Source organism: Acinonyx jubatus, chromosome C1, assembly GCF_027475565.1.
Source record: "Acinonyx jubatus isolate Ajub_Pintada_27869175 chromosome C1, VMU_Ajub_asm_v1.0, whole genome shotgun sequence".
Classification (NCBI taxonomy): Eukaryota; Metazoa; Chordata; class Mammalia; order Carnivora; family Felidae; genus Acinonyx; species Acinonyx jubatus.
The window spans coordinates 67,804,733-67,817,659 of NC_069381.1; positions in this window are offsets into that span (position 1 = coordinate 67,804,733).

Genomic DNA, 12,927 nt, shown 5'->3' on the forward strand with positions numbered 1-12,927 from the left:
AAAAAGCGTTTTGGCAGTCACAGCAACATGGCTTTTGCTGTTTGATTTTATTAGGCATAAAATGACCGATCTTTTGGTATTCTCTTAGAAAGGCTGACAGCTACTGTATAGAACCCCCAGGAATAATAATGATAGGTATCAGAGATATTGATTAGATGAAAGATTCACTTATGTTTTTCTGCTGAAATATCAATCCTGATAGATGGCTTTTAAACCAAAACATTGCATTAGCACACAGTAAATTCTTTCGGCGGTAGAACAAAGGAGCTACAAAACAAGAATTGCTGTGTAATTTTTAAAAGAGATCTCAGACTAAATGATGTCTCGTTTACTAATTTCACATATCGCAACGAAAGTGCTGGCACCTACTATTTAGTAGATGCTTCATAGGTGCCAGGCTCTGTGCTTTATCGCATTTAATCCTCTCCATAAGCCTCTGAGAACAGTACTCATTATCTACTTTTACAAAAGAAGATAAGTGATTTGCTTAAGGTCTCACAGCTGGTGAGTGGCCAGACCTGCCCTAACATGATGTTTGTTTGACTACAGAGTTTGGGCATTTAAGCCAACATATGTCACCTCTGATTTTACTCGAAGTTCCAAGAATATTCTTTATCCTTCAAGCACTCCCTCTGATTGTAGTCGGAGAGAACAGGTTGATTGGTTTTGAGGTTTTAGAGCTGTAAAGGAAAGTGAAGTAAAAAAGTCAGTTAATTAAGTCAAAGGGTTTCAGAGAAAGATACCCCTGGTAAAAGACCATCTACCTCAAATTTTAGAAGTGGGCCCATTAGATAGATGAGTTGTAGTTGAATGTAAAGTGTGTTGGTTACTAATTTACTATTTCCCTTGGGAAATAAAAGATCACCATGAGGGAATTGTTGGTAGGAATCAAAAACAAAAACAGATTTTGATTCAGGATGTCAAATTTCTAGTCCTCACCTGACCACTAAAATAATATTGGCTTACTCAGTCAACAATCACAAAAAATGATAAACAGTTTATTCGAGTACATGCTTTTTATTTTCCTTCACAGTCAAGTCATAATAACAATGGAAAAGCCATGCAAACAATCAAAATAGTTGAGTTCCCTTAACTCTTTTAAGAGTTAGCATTGTTTTAAATTTAAATGGTGGGTAAGGTGAGGGGTGTGTGTGTGTGTGTGTGTGTGTGTGTGTGTGTATTTCAGTGTTTAGGGCTTTTCAAGTTTGTAATCTAGCATTGTCTTTAACATTTGGCCAGAGACCTATTCTTTTCCTTTGAAAAATGAAGAGTTTGTTGGAAATGTAGTCCACTAAGGCAGGTATTACACTGAGCTTTCTGATTTATTGCATTAATTCCCACAACTGTTGAATGCAAGTATTCTTACAAGGGAGGACACTGAGGACCTAAGCGTCAACTTAGCCAACTACAAAGCAGTGTGCGGGAATTGGAACTCAGCCTCAAGCTTGAGCCCAGGCCCTTAAGCTCTGTTTAATTCTGCCCCTAAGGACAGTCAGTCTGCCTACAGCCACCCCGCCCCCCCCCACCCCCGTCTCCCTCCTAGCAGTCAGGCAGTACCAAAAGCCATGTGCACTGACTTTTCTGCTCATTAAGTAGCTGGTCTTGGGGGTAATGGAGGTAAGGGAAGAATACATAAGGGATCTGAGACTTTATACGTGGGCTCCCGTCAAATTGGACACTGTCCCTTCTCCCAGCCACTGCACCTGCGGGCTGTCTGAATGGCCTTGGTGCTACTCACTCCTGTGGCTGGCTCCTGCTTGCCTCCCGTCGTTCCTTTCTCTCCATTTTCTCTTCAAGCTTTTTGGGTTTTTGTGGTGGTGGTATTTATTTTATTAAGAAAAACCATTTTAGTTCTTAATCGTATCTCCTTTCGTGTATCATCTTTTCACTTCACGGATTTGAGTCTTTATTCTTGCTAGAGTATATATTTTAGTGTGCAGATTTCCTCTTTAATCTCATTGTCTTCTAGCTTCGTAAGCATTTTTAAAAATCTCATCTATTTTATATTATTTTTTAGTATTAACCTTTCATCTTTATTGGGATATAAATTGCTTATTTTAAATTTCTTTTTAATTTTACTTCCTAATTTCCTGATTTTCTTTTTGCCCTTCATGTTCTTTAACAAAACAAAAAAGTTCCTTCTGTTTCTTTTCATTTTTTTTCTTAACTTTTCTTTTTCAATAGTCAGCCAGAGTTACAGCCGCAAAAAACGGCAGCCTTGAAAAAGTCTCCAGCATTTCAATCCTACTTGCAATTCTTATATATTTATCCCAGTTTTAGTGTTTATTGTATATGATAAGGTATTCATATAAATAATTTAATGAAGTAGAGGTATAATGGTTATGGAATCTTCAGACTCACATAGACATAGGTTTAAGTTGGCTCTCTCTTGGGCAAATTGCTTCACCTCTCTCAAATTGTTTCCTCCTCCGTAAAATTGGAATCAGCCTACCTTGCCAAGGGTTGCCGTGCAGATTAGAAGTAATGTATGTAAAGTGCCTTAGCGCAGCATCTGGCACGTGATAGGCACTCAAGAGATAGTAGCTTTTTTCTTCCGGAAGATATTGTGAGTAGCATAAACATCTCCCGACTTTAAGTTTTATGAAAATAATCAGTCATCAGGACTTCAACTGGATTGTCATTATCTGCCTCAAGCTGTGTGGCCAGGATGGATCGGTAACACTTTAGGAACAATGCACCCACAGCCCGCTGGCTCCCGCCACCAGAGGTGGGTCACTCTAGGGGATGCTCGGCTGTCTGCGGTGATCTGGGTTAACGAGAGCAAAGGGGAGCAGGCCTCTGAGTCTCCTTCTGGAATATTAACTTAGCTGATTAAAACAACATTTATCTTATGCGGAGAAGTGTGCCCCTCAGTTTTCTACTTCTCTACTTTCTCTTTTCCTTCCTTTTGCCTCTTGTTCTTGCCTACAAAGCAGCAGACAAGTCTCTTGCTGTATTTATTTCCTTTTTCTTTAATCATCTTCTACGTGTTCTATGTATAAAAGTAGGTGGTGGAACACAGAAATGAAGGATGTCTCTGCCCCTGAATTAATAGTGGTAATAACTTGGGGCGCCTGGGTGGCTTGGTCGGTTAAGCGGCCGACTTCGGCTCAGGTCATGATCTCACGGTCTGTGGGTTCGAGCCCCGCATCAGGCTCTGTGCTGACAGCTCAGAGCCTGGAGCCTGTTTCAGATTCTGTGTCCCCCTCTCTCTGTGACTTCCCCCCGTTCATGCTCTGTCTCTCTCTGTCTCAAAAATAAATAAACGTTAAAAAAAAAATTTAAAAAAAAAGAGAAAAAAATAGTGGTAATAACTAACATTGATCACCTATTGTTTGCTAAGTGCTGTATTTAAACCCTTCCTGAATATTATTTCATTTAAAAATGCTAATTTTTGTAACAGTCCTAAGGCATAGACACTATTATCACCTGCATTTTTATAAGTGAGGAAACCAAAGCTTAGCAAGGTGAAGTAACTCGCTGAAGATTAGAAATCTAAGTCACTGGAGAACCTGAGAACCTAAGTTCCTAGGGACCTGGCTTGGAACCAAAACATATTTAAGAGGATAATTACAACATGATAAGCTAAAGGCTTAACTATTGTGAGAGCACAAAGGAGAGAGGGGTTGACTGAAAGGAAGAAAGGCTTTATTGAGGAGATCGTGTTGGGCTAGGTTTTGAAGGATAAGTAGGAGTTTGCTAGGTGAACAAAATAGAGAAGGAACGTTCTAGGTAGACGGAAAATTGTGTGAAAAGCCAACACACGTGAAAAGACATGAGATGATTTGAGGGAGATGTTCTTTGTGGCTGGAAGAATATAATGTGTCTGATGAGTGTGGTGACCAAAAGTCTGGGGATGTAGTAAGGCCAGAATGAAAGGGTCTTGAAGGCCCCTTGGGTGCTGGAGCTGATGTCTGTTGTTTTCTGCCCACGTTAGAAGATGGGAAGGGAATTAGTGTTTAGTGAGATCTCTATGTGCCTTATTTACATTACTTCATTTAATTTTCACAACCATACAAGGAAGTAGGCAATTATTATTATTATTATTATCAAAGTATACAAATTATAAGAGAAGCTCTCACTAAGTTCTCACAAAATCAGCATGCTAATGTAGCACCCAGAAAGTGAAACAGAATACGGGACTCCCAAAGCCGCCGTGTGTCCTCTCCCAGAATTATACCCCCAAGGATAACAGTACCCGGCTTCTAACACCATGGTTTAACCTTGCCTATTTTGAGCTATGTAAAGTGGAATATGGCAATATATCATATGCTGTGGAGGTCTTCTTTTCTTCAACATTATACTTGTGGGATCTGTTAATGCAGGCATACACAGCTGTAGTTCATTCCTTTTCATTGCCGCATAATGTTCCATTGATGACTACATCACGAATTATTTCGCTAGCCTCAGAGTAGCTATTATGATCTCTCCTTCACAAATGATAAAACTTGGGTAGGTTATAAATAACTAGCTTTAAATCACAGAGCTAAAAAGCGGCAGAACTAAGACTGATCCAATACTATCCCATTCGAATGCCTGGAGGGCGGTATCAGATGGGGCTTGAATCATTGAATCTCTAGTCAACAATACTATATCGAGAGCATTGCACCATGATTTATTGTGTGCCAGGTACCCTTCTCGCTGCCGAGGGCACAGCAAGGAATAAAACAGATTCCCTCCCAATAACATTTAGATGAGAAGATAGCATCGGCCACCATATAGAGCATCATATATGGTACCATCGGCTGCTGTATACAGCAAGGAATTTGTAGCAGGCCCTGTTCTAAGTGCTTTGCCTGTATTACTTCATGTATTTTGAAAACAAATCCTAGGAGATAGGTACAGTAGCTCTTCTCATGATCCCCATGTTACAGATGACGATGTGAAACGTGGAGAGTGCAAGTCCCCCACCTTATGTCCCACAGTTAGCACACAGAAGAACCAGGGTTCAAATCCAGACAGTTTGGCTCCAGAGTCTGTGCACAAAGCCACAGAGCCTTGAGGGGTAAAATGATAAAGAATACCGTGGTAAGAAAGCTGGTCTGGCTAGGATGTGGGAAAGGCCTCCCAAGGAAGGCATGTCTCAGTTGGACACCTGAATAGTGACGAAGAGGTTCTTGTTTGAAGATCTAGAAAGAAAACCTCCCAGGCACAATGAACATCATGTAAAACGGCTCTGAGTCAGGGATGAGTTTGGCGTGTTTAAGGTCAGAAAGAAAGAGGACAATGGAGAGAAATGAGGTCTTAGCCACAGACAGGTTGGAGCTAGAGAGACGTGGGGTGAAATACCACCTTCAACACATACTAGGAGCTATTTTTCTTTCTACATTGTTCTACCTTGTTGGTTTCATAACCAACTTCATTGGTCTCTTCCGTGGAATAACATGTTCTGTAGAAAGGCTTAGAACAATTTCTTTATCCATTCATCCATTGACGGACATTTAGGCTCTTTCCATAATTTGGCTATTGTTGAGAGTGCTGCTATAAACACTGGGGTACAAGTGCCCCTATGCATCAGCACTCCTGTATTGCTTGGATGAATTCCTAGCAGTGCTATTGCTGGGTCATAGGGTTTATATACACAACGGAATACTACATGGCAATGAGAAAGAATGAAATATGGCCTTTTGTAGCAATGTGGGTGGAACTGGAGAGTGTTATGCTAAGTGAAATAAGTCATAGAGAGAAAGACAGATACCCTATGTTTTTCACTCTTATGTGGATCCTGAGAAACTTAACAGAAGACCATGGGGGAGGGGAAGGAAAAAAAAAAGAGGTTAGAGAGGGAGGAAGCCAAAACATAAGAGACTCTTAAAAACTGAGAACAGAGGGTTGATGGGGGATGGGAGGGAGGGGAGGGTGGGGGATGGGTATTGAGGAGGGCACCTGTTGGGATGAGCACTGGGTGTTGTATGGAAACCAATTTGACAATACGTTTCATATTTAAAATAAAAAAAAAAGAAAGAAAGACTTAGAACACTGACGAGGCAAGTAATCAGCGTTCAAAATTTTGTTTCTGCTTATTCCTGTTCCCATGCTATCCCTCCCCAAGGGCACTGGTGCAACCAGGAACTGCGAGAGGTCGTCAGTAGCTTGTGATAGAAGGTGACTGACTATTTTCTCAAAGTCTCCCGTCTGCTCTTTTTCATTACTGGTTGTAAATCACCAAGTGGGGTTTGGAGCTGTCATGAAGGGCATCTCAGGTCAGAATCCTTTCCCCATTCACGTAGCAGATGTGGCAAGGGTCGGAGTGAAAAGAGAAGGACGCCCAAAGAGCTGGAGGCTCAGTGAAACTTTACCAGGACACCTCTGAAGTCCAGAACTGCATTTCTCGATGTCTGTCAGGGTGCATTTCAAACGAGAAAACCGCCTCTGTTTGGGATTAGCACTGTTTCAAGGTGAGACAATGTTATGCGCTGCTCGTCGGATGAGTCGGTTCTAATTATATGCCTCCTTGATTATTGTTCTGCAGATTGATTAGAACCATATTCAAGACATTTGTAGATCATAGTTCCTGGACACTTCTATATGTTAGCAAATCAAGTATAATTTATCCCTGGAATTATTGGTTAGGGACGGCTTCTTTTTTTCAATGCATGTTCTCTCTAGCTTATAATTTTAATTAGTGCTTGCTCCCAGTTCACACCGAGAATAGGGATGATTGTCACTTCGGCACTGATGCACAGCCTTAGCTTGTAATGCAACTTTGACTTTTGCATTCAGATTCCTTAATCAGTGCTGGATGTAGGATAAGGGAAACAGCTGAATTAAAGTTACAGTGCCGTAGGAAATTGAATAGCCCTTCAATTTAGGAAGTGAATTTGAATTAGATTACTCGTAGGCAAGACTAGGTCTGCCAATCCAGGTATCCTTATCTACCATGACCAATTTTGAGCAACGATCACCCTTTTCCTGCACCCAGATCCAAATGCAAGTGACTAGACCCACAGGCTGGAGAGGGCTCCGTGTAAGAGGGGAGACCTTGCTGCCTGGCACTCTGTTGCTCATAGCTTCTTGAGGAAGGGAATCGCAGGTATTATTGCGATGCGATTGCAGAAGCTTTTGGTGATTAGATTGCCTCATCGTCTATCCTTCTGCCATAAAGCGACACCAAATTTTCTTCCCCTTTTTCTGTTGCATTGAAGGAGGTAAACAAAGGCTTCCCTGGTGCTTTTTGCTGTAGCAAATGCCTATGTAGGAGGGAAGGACAGTTAACTTCCTGAAAATGCAAAATAGCTGTAATAAAAAAACCTGCTTTGAATTTCTGATTACCCTCTTTCTACCCAAGATAATATTGTATTGTTTCTTGCAAGATCTAGTATCTTGAACAAGATAATTATATTCCTCCTGAAACTCAAGCAGAATTTTCCCTCTGTGAAATACAAGAAAGCTACCTATTTCAGAAAGATGTAAGGTTAAATTTAATCACTTCATCTCTGATCTTCAAGTGATATTTAATTATCAATGTCTTGACATACATTGACTAATGTACAAACAGCGCCAATGAGTGCAGAAGAGTGGGAATGTGTGCAAAAAATAATAATAATAATACAGAGTTGAGAGGAGTTTGACAGAAGTTTGAAAGTGTCGGCAATGCAATCTGATTCAGCAAGTTCAAGCTCTTTCCTTCCTAAAAATGCAGCTGGTATTAAAATGCAATATTGCTTGGCAGTGCAAATATGAATATTTAACAGTAACAAGCTGATGCAGTTTAAATGTTCATAGGCCCTGGTTTAACAGAGTTTTGTGAGGGAAGATTTACTTTCCTGAAGCGAAAGGAGGTGTTTGAAATGAAGTAGAATATCCTTGAGGATTTTTATCACCCACTAAAGTTTAAGGAAGGCTGTTTCATTGTAGAGTTGAGTTTGATCATCAGAAAGCCAGTGTAAACTTTGCCCTTAATGAACAGTCTGAGTAAGGAAAGAATTTTCCCAAATAAAATTAAGGCTTGATATTTGTTGTGTTAGTCAAGATGCTCCAGAGAAACAGAACCAGTAGGATGTGTATATGTATAAAGAAAGGGATTCATTTCAAAGAACTGGTTCACACAGCGAGGGAGGCTGGCAAGTCCAAAATCTGCGGGTGGAGCAGGAAACTGGGAGAGCTGATGCTACAGTTAAGTCCCAAGGCCTGCAGGCCGAAGAATTCCCTCTTGTTCAGGGGAGGTCAACCTTTTGCTCTACTCAGGCTTTCAACTGGTTGACAGAGTCTCATCCACAATCTGCTGTGGTCAAAGTCCACTGATTCATTGATTTCTTTATTATTGAAGCATAGTTGACACCCAATGTTACATTAGTTTCATGCACTTTTTTGTGGCCAGAGTCAGGAAGAGCTATGGCATTGCTATATTCTAGAGACTGTAGCTTTTCACGATCCCTGTCAAACTGAAACAACAGTCTTGGTATCATCTGGTCTTGTGTCAGTCTAGGAGAGCTCCTTACCAAGAATACATAGTCACTGGGATTTGGGTTAGATATTATTTATATCAACCTGCTTACAAGCTAAGGATCTCAAGAGATTGCCCCCAGGAAGGCAAATGACTGGGGCCAATGTCAGTAACACACCCTATTGGGTAAATGAGAAAACCAAAATGGCACCATGATAAAATATTATAGCAGAAGGGGAAAGGAATATCAGCCTTCTTTTAAAAAAAAAATTTAATGTTTCTACTTATTTCTGAGACAGAGAGAGACAGAGCATGAGTGGGGAGGGGCAGAGAGAGAGGGAGACACAAAATCCGAAGCAGGATCCAGGCTCTGAGCTGTCAGCACAGAGGCCTACACGGGGCTTGAACTCCAAACCATGAGATCATGACCTGAGCCGAAGTCGATCGCTCAACCAACTGAGCCACCCAGGCGCCCCATCAGCCTTTTCTCTTAATGAAAAGTCATCTCAGGGGTGGCACCTGGGTGGCTCAGTCCGTTGAGTGACTGACTCGATTTCAGCTCAGGTCATGATCCCAAGGTCATGGAATTGAGCGTCAAGCTCTACACTGAGTGTGGAACCTGCTTCAGATTCTCTCTCTCTCTCTCTCTCTCTCCCTCTTCCTCTACCCCTATTCCCAGCTCATGCACTCTCTCTCTCTCTAAAATAAAATTTAAAAAATAATTTTTAAATAAAATGCTTAAAAAATTTGGTAGTTTTGGTAGTTCAAACAAGTTCTGGAGATGGATGGTGGAGATGGTTGCATAACAATGTGAATCTACTTAATGACACTGAACTGTATACTTAAAAATGGTTAAAATGGTAAATTTTGTGTATATTTTATCATAATTTAAAAACTTATCTGGACTATTTTCCCATGTTTAATCTCCTGTTTATTATAAAATATCAATTATTTAGTTAAATATTTATTTAACTTATCTGCAACTGGTATAAAATAGACCCAGAGACTAATTGAAAAGAGTCTATATGAGACCTTAATGTACTAAAAAGGAACATTTCACTGCAGGAAATATTTTTACTTTTGGAGAAAAAAATTTTACTTTTGGAGAAAAAAAATCGATAATCTTACCTGAGGTGACATGTAAAAACAAACAAACAAAGAAAACCATGAATATTACAGAATTAAATATAGCAGTTGGAATTTTTAAAGTTAAAACAATGTAGATAGAGATGTTTAGATATAGAAAGACTTTATAATCAAAAAAAGAAAGATTTTATAATCATAAGACCAATGAAGGAAAAATTATATAAATAGGAGTAGATCACATGCAACATAAAAGTCTCCATAGAAATAATGAAAACAAATACAAAAATCAATATTTAATAAAAACATTAAAATGTATTCAAGCTTACTAGGATCAAACATATAAATTTTTACAGGGGAGAACGCATCAGTTAGTAATATAAGCAGTTCCAACATCATAACAAAGTGTCTCACTGAAGAACCTGAGTTACTATTTTTACGAAATTTATCAGCAGTGAAACCACAGTTGTTTGCACTGTTTTGGCCTTTACAGATTTATGTAGGAATTTCTGAGCAAACTCAATGAAGAAAGCACAGAGATAATTAGATTGTTAAGACATCTACACAGCAAACTCAAAGAAACTGGTATTTATTAAATCTAAGGAAAAGTATTGTTTAAAACAGTAAAAGTAGAAATATTATGTTATCAAAAGGCACTAATCAGTTTTGTTTCTACAGAAGAAAGAAAAACAAGAAGTGGTTCTTGCAGGATAATTTATATCACAGTCAAGCATTTTGGATATTCCAAGGCACCAATTTTGCAGTAGGTTATGAAAGATGGTTCGAAAAATCTTTCCAGATGATATTTTAAAACAGAGAGAGATTTTATTCTAGCTCAGGTGCTTTTGTTTTAGGTTAGAAGCTCTACGAAAAACCCTCTCAAGTTTTGATTCCAAATCCAGACTTGATGCAAGATAGCTTTATAAATGCATGTTTTAAATAGATCTCAATGCTCAATAAAACCAGCTTTCATGCTTCAGCCTGAAATAGTCCCCTACCTTCACAGAGTCCACTTACACATGGCACTTGGTCTGTTACAATATCAAGCAAACAGAGCAAGTTATCCTCTCAGCCAAAGGAATTCTGGGTTTGTGAAAATTAGGTATTCTCTCAGACTCTATGTAAAGTAGATTAAACGAGGTGACAGTGTGAACAACGTGAAAATGCCTCTCTCAGAACTGGGAGCCACCCCAGCAAATAAGACTTGCACACTAGCAGAACATATAGTTGAGAATTAGAAAAAAAAATATATATATATATACACACACATATACACATACATATTCATATATTCAAGGCTGGTTTTACGTTAGTGTTATAAATAATTATAATATTAATATGGAGAATGTTTACTATGTGCCAAACACTCACTTACTCCTTCAATAACTCTGTGAAGGAGGTAGTATTATTATCCCTTCCTAAGATGAAGAAGCTAAGGCACAGAATGGTTACAAGAAATGTGGAGATGTGAAGGGACATGGGGGGGCATTCCGGTTGGAAAAAGAGCCTGAGGATAAATTGTGGGAGATTTACAATACTGTGATACAAGTTGATACTTTATTCTAGGCAGGCTTTTGTGAATTTCTGAGGACAGAAATGACTAACCATGGTATACTTACAGCATTGGTCACTGTTCTTATTACACTGGTGAATATGTGCCAGGGTAAGAACTGTAGTCTTGAGATATTGAAAGGGCTTAGATATTAGGTAAGGGAGAAAAGAATGGGGATGGGAGGGAGGTCCTAGGTTGAGACATTATGGAGAGAGGATATACAGAAACTTGATTGCTAATTGTATGTCATGAGAGGGAAAGGAAAGTTGAGGATGTTTTCTTTTTATTAATTTCATAAAGAGGGTAGGATTGCATTTCGTGAATAGTATCTGCACGCAGTTGACCATAATTTCCGAAATGCGTTAATTATCCAGGTCATTAACTTTCATAAGTTTTTAATTTGCTTATTCAAAATTTAAATATCCTGCCAAAACCCAGGTCTCTTAATACATGAAAAAGTAAGCCAAGGCTATTTTTGAATTTGTGACTAAATAACAAAGAGATTCAAATCAACTCAGGCAGTTAAGGGAATAGATGATGTCAGTAAATGTTTCTCGAATGAATGGGTCAAGCAGGTAAGCTGACCTTTTCTCCCATTACGGTAAATTGTTCTAAAGTTGAAGACCTTTTGGCAATTCTTTTGAGTCTCATCAAGTTCAAACAATGAACCACCAGTGACAGGATTTAGATGCTCATAACTCCCAAGACAATAGAGGAAGAGAAGAGATTTGAGAACCAGGACCTCCAGTTGTACATGCAAGGAAAGAGGACCATGTGTATTGGTAGTATGAGCAGGCAGTGAGACTCCCTCGTCCCTTCTTCCACTCATTCTAGTCATTCTTGGCATCTCTTACCCATTCTTCTCTCTCCTCCCATACTAATCTCCTTACCACTCAATTCGATTTTCCACCCTTCATTCAGTTTCTGCTCTCCTTTGTTCTGGAGACACCTCAATTTTCTTCTCGTTGCAGACCTTTATGCTTTCCAGTCTCTGTGTCTACAGTGTTTCCCCTGCTTGGGTTTGCCAAAAGCCTTCCCTTACAGTCTTCAAAGATCTCTTTCATTTCCCTTCCCCTCTGCAGCCCATCACGACCAGGAGTGTGATATTGAATCTCTCCTTTATTCTAACGTGCTGCTTGTTCACTCCTCGAAAACCATCACTGCTGAACGCAAAACATAATGTAATACTTATTTAGAATAGGCCTGCTTTTGCACTAATATCACCCAGGTTGGATAATTCTATTTGACTACATTAATACCGTGTGGCTGAAGTGTAGGCATGTAGACAGCAGGAGGTGATTTTATTTAGCTCTCTTAGAAAAGCACAATGACACTCACTGCACTATTATAAGTACTGCAGTGGGTACCATTTTGTAACACTACTCTGAGGAATCAGACTAAGGCTGAGCGCAGAATGGCCAGATTCTGGCTGTGTGTATTTGTGCTTCATGCTGCAAGGTTTGAACCTTGAGGTCAGAGACCTGAGAGAAGGAAAAGGAAAAAGAAGGTGAAAACCACACGTGTCTTTGGGAATCTCCACCTAACAAGCCTGCCCTCTCTTCCCGTTGGGAATGTGTTCATCCTCCCTGCATCCTGGTTTAGGCTGGCTGTTATTATTTCTTCTCGTACACTCTCCCCTCTGCTTCATTAGCTAATCATAGAGCAGGAGCCGTTCTACCAGTATGCACTGTTTCTTCGAACTCTGCAAGTAAAGCTAACACTCACTGCTTAATCACTTTTCTCTCAACAGGTAAGGATAATAAAACAGTGGGGAAAATGACAAAATTTAGTGCACCATTTTCTGTGTTAGGAGTCATGAACTAACTTTTTCTCTGACGTTCAATCACTTATTGTAGCACAGCAAGGAACTCAAGCAGGTGCGACCTCAGCATCTTCATTCCTGAGA